We start from the raw sequence: 5,000 nt of genomic DNA, 5'->3' as shown, positions 1-5,000 counted from the left end.
CCCCGGCCGATCCAAAGAGAGTCGGGTTCAGATCCCCGAATCCGGAGCGGCGGGTGTGCGGCCTGGTGCGCATCCCTCAATTTGTCAATGGAGAATGTCAGAGGGAAGATTAACTATCTTCTTTGCACTCTTTCTAGAGCAGCAATATCCTTTTTGTAACAAGGTGACCAGAACTGAACACAATATTCTAGGTGAGGTCTTACTAATGCATTGTAAAGTTTTAACATACTTCCCTTGATTTAAAATCAACACACCTCACAATATATCCGAGCATCTTGTTGGCCTTTTTTATTGCTTCCTCACATTGTCTCGATGAAGACATTTCTGAGTCAACATAAACTCCTAGGTCTTTTTCATAGATCCCTTCTTCAATTTCAGTATCTCCCATATGATATTTATAATGCCCATTTGTATTGCCTGTGTGCAATACGTTACACTTTTCTCTATTAAAATGTCATTTTGCCATGTGTCTGCCAAGTTTTGAATGCTGTCTAGATCATTTTGAATGACCTTTGCTGCTACAAGCTTTAACAAGCTTGCTTACTATACCAGAATCTAAATCATGAATGTAGATTAGGAATAGCAGAGGACCTAATAGTTGATCCCTGTGGTACACCCCTGCTACCTCACTACATTTTGAGGTTTCTCCTCTATTTAGTACTTTCTGTTTTCTACATGTTAACCACTCCCTAATCCATGTGCATGCATTTCCTTGAATCCCTACTGCATTCAGTTTGAGAATTAATGTTGAAAGGGAGGGAAGATCTTCTCCACAGAAGATTCTCCCAGCCTTTTCAACTTTTTTCAAAAACAATACAACTAAAAAAGGCATCAGTGTTTAATTTCCAGACGATTTTTAAACTCGCAGCACATTTGAAATGACCATTGGAACAGTATTTCTTAAAAAAATGTGTATATATTAAATATTTTTAAATAAACTATTTTATATATTTCTTTTCTCAAACAGTTTCCCAGTTTTTAATCATTTGAAACTGGTACTGTCTTCAACATGACTGTTCCTAATGAATTAGCCATTCTCCTTGCATTATGCTGTTGGACTTTTGAATGACAAATGTTCGTTTTGAAAAGTAAATGTTGAAAAACAGGGAAGATCTTCTCCACAGATTAATTACAAATACAAAACAGAAAATAATTGATTGCATAAGTATTCACCCCCTTGAGTCAATATTTGGTAGAGGCACCTTTGGCAGCAATTACAGCCATGAGTCTATTTGGATAAGTCTCTACCAGCTTTGCACATCTGGACACTGCTATTTTTGCCCATTCTTCTTTGCAAAATTGCTCAAGCTCCGTCAAGTTGGATGGGGACCTTTGGTGAACAGCAATTTTCAACTCTTTCCACATATTCTCAATTAGATTGAGGTCCGGGGCTTTGACTGGGCCACTCCAGGACATTGACCTTTTTGTTTTTAAGCCACTCCAGTGTGCCTTTGGCTGTATGTTTGGGGTCATTGTCCTGCTGGAAGATGAATCTTCTCCAAAGTCCCAGGTCTCTTGCAGACTTCAGCAGGTTTTCCTTCAGGATTTCTCTGTACTTTTGCCGCATCCATTTTGCCCTCTATCTTCACGAGCTTTCCAGGCCCTGACGCAGAGAAGCATCCCCATAGCATGATGCTGCCACCACCATGCTTCACGGTAGGGATGGTGTTCTCAGGATGATGTACGGTGTTAGGCTTGCGCCAAACATAGCGCTTAGCGTTGTGGCAAAAAGCTCTATTCTGGTCTCATCAGACCATAGAATCTTCTTCCACTTGGTCTCAGAGTCTCCCACATGCCTTCTGGGAAACTCTAGCCGAGATTTGATGCGAGTTTTTTTCTTTTTGCCACTCTCCCATAAAGGCCAGTTTTGTGAAGCACCCGGGCTATTGTTGCCATATGCACAGTGTCTCCCAGCTCAGCCGTGGAAACACTGTAACTCCTTTAGAGTTGCCATAGGCCTCTTGGTGGCCTCCCTGACTAGTGCCCTATACGCCCGGATACTCCGTTTTTGAGGACGGCCTGTTCTAGACAGATTCACAGTTGTGCCATATTCTCTCCATTTCTTAATAATGGACTTTACTGTGCTCTGAGAGGATATTCAATGCCTTGGAAATGTTCTTATATCCTACCCCTGATTGGTGCTTTTGAAGAACCTTATTCCGGATTTGCTTTGAATGTTCCTTCATCTTCATGATGTAGTTTTTGTTAGGAAATGTACTAACCAACTGTGGGACCTCCCAGAGACAGGTGTATTTACCTGAAATCATGTGAAACACCTTAATTGCACACAGGTGGACTCCATTCAACTAATTATGTGACTTCTAAAGACAATTGGTTGCACCAGAGCTTATTTAGGTGTGTCATAGCAAAGGGGGTGAATACTTATGCAATCAATTATTTTCTGTTTTATATTTGTAATTAATTTAGAACAAGTTGTAGATTTTATTTTTCACTTTGACATTATGGACTTTTCTTGTGTTGATCAGTGGCAAAAACTCCCAATTAAATCCATTTTGATTCCATGTTGTAACACAATGAAATGTGGAAAAGTCCAAGGGGGGTGAATACTTTTGAGAGCCACTGTATTTCTTAGCAGACACCCTTATCCAGGACGACTTACAATTGTTACAAGATATCACATTATTTTTACATACAATTATATTATTTTTCTACATACAATTACCCATTTATACAGTTGGATTTTTACTGGAGCAATCTAGGTAAAGTACCTTGCTCAAGGGTACAGCAGCAATGTCCCCCACCTGGGATTGAACCCACGACCTTCTAGTCAAGAGTCCCGAGACCTAACCACTACTCCACACTGCCGCACTGACCATAGTCAAAATTGAGCTACATGACCAGAGTCACCATTGAGCTACATGACCAGAGTCACCATTGAGCTACATGACCAGAGTCACCATTGAGCTACATGACCAGAGTCACCATTGAGCTACATGACAATAGTTAGAATAGAATTGACTAGAGTCAGAATAGTGCTAGATTGGAGGCTGTGTGGTCCAGTGGTTAAAGAAAAGGGCTTGTAACCAGGAGGTCCCCGGTTCAAATCCCACCTTAGCCACTGACTCACTGTGTGACCCTGAGCAAGTCACTTAACCTCCTTGTGCTCCGTCTTTCGGGTGAGATGTAATTGTAAGTGACTCTGCAGCTGATGCAAAGTTCACACACCCTAGTCTCTGTAAGTCGACTTGGATAAAGGTGTCTGCTAAATAAACACATAATAATAATACATTACCATAGCCACAAAAAACCTTAGTGGACAAAGTGGGTCTGGGTGGCCGAGCGGCAGTTCCAGGAGGTCGGCATGAAGTAGTGACTTGCTCTCATAATGCTATTAGATAACAGATACACTGGGGGGGTAAGTGCATATTACTAAGGGCATGGTCTTTTCATCAAAAAAATATTTAAGTAAAAATAATAAGTCAAGCCATGTGGGAGGCTCTGCACCCCGGGCAGAGTTCCCATTCACCCCTGGCAGCTTCCACTTCCCTGGAAGTCTGTCTGTTGCCCTCCCGTGCCTGGCGCCAGATCAGGTCGGGCTGGAGGCTCTGTTTTCGGCTTGGGGAGGCGGTGGGTCCCCTTACAGTCCTGGACTTCCATGCTGATGGAAGTATGCTGCCCTCCCGCGCCTGGCGCCAGATCAGGCCGGGCTGGAGGCTCTGTTTTGGGCTTGAGTAGGCAGTGTGGGTCCCTGTGGCAATGCGCCCCGCCCCTGTGTGCATTTGTGTGTTTTGTGTGTATGTTGCGTGTGTAAATGTTGGTGTATAGTCATTGGTACACGGGATATAAACGGGTCTGTGTTTCACGTGTATTTAAATAGTGTATATTTGTATTTAGGCACGGGATTGCACATCACGCACGTGCATTTAAAATATAATATGTGAACACGGGGTTTCACGTAATGAATTCACGTGCTGGGATTCAAGTGAGTAATTAATTAGTAATTGAATCCCAGCACAACAGTATATATAGATGCACGTTTCTTGCACTAAGGGTTGGGTGTTCGGAAGAGGAGAACGGGTGAGAGAGAGAGGAGAAACTAAATAGTGTTAAATCATAATTATAAGTGTTTTGTACTCACCGTGTTTGTTTGTCTCCGTGCACCGTTTGTTAAGTGTTTAGTCGTTTTGTCTGTCTGTTTATTTTGGCGTCAAGTGCCGTGTCCTGTTTTGTATTCCATTGTTTAAACCTTTTATTTGTTAATAAACGCTGAGTGCAGCCATTGCACTCAGCTCATCATCACAACCACTGTCTCTGTATTCCTTCCTGCTTCTGGTCTGACGCCACCCACTCTGGCCGTCTTTGTGACACGTGGTGTCATCGTGGGATAGCCGCGCCTCCAAGCGTCAGACCAGGAGGGGTCTGGATTTAAAAAAAAAAAAAAAAAGAAAAAAAGAAAAGAGGATTACAAATATTGTTTTGGGGGAAAAAAAAAAAAAAAAAAAGAGAGTCAATGGCAGAAGACGCCATCAAACTGCGGGGCTGGTTCCTGGAGAATGCTGGGCTGGAGGCCCAGTCTCTGCCCATGGTCGTCCGGGCTCTGTGGATGATGGACTGTGAGAGATGGGAGGCATATCAGGAGGAACACACCCCAAACACCTTGGAGGAAGGTGTGGAGTTTGTCCTCAGCTACCTGGAGGCAACCATAAATGGAACAGCAGCCCAGGTAGCAGGACCACCAGCAGAGGAGTACCTGCTGTCCCCATCTCCACCAGCAGAGGGTGAATGCCTGCTGGTTTTGCCTCCACAGCCCGAGCGGGAGGAGCCTGAGCGTCCACAGCCCGAGCGGGAGGAGCCTGAGCGTCCACAGCCCAAATGGGAGGAGCCTGAGCGTCCACAGCCCAAATGGGAGGAGCCTGAGCGTCCACAGCCCAAACGGGAGGAGCCTGAGCGTCCACAGCCCAAGCGGAAGGAGCCTGAACGTCCTACGCCTGAGTGGGAGGAGCCCGAACGTCCTACGCCTGAGTGGGAGGAGCCCGAAT

This window comes from Acipenser ruthenus, unplaced genomic scaffold (assembly GCF_902713425.1).
Source record: "Acipenser ruthenus unplaced genomic scaffold, fAciRut3.2 maternal haplotype, whole genome shotgun sequence".
NCBI classification, from domain to species: domain Eukaryota; kingdom Metazoa; phylum Chordata; class Actinopteri; order Acipenseriformes; family Acipenseridae; genus Acipenser; species Acipenser ruthenus.
The sequence above is the reverse complement of the archived record's forward strand: the minus strand, read 5'-3'. Positions refer to the sequence as shown.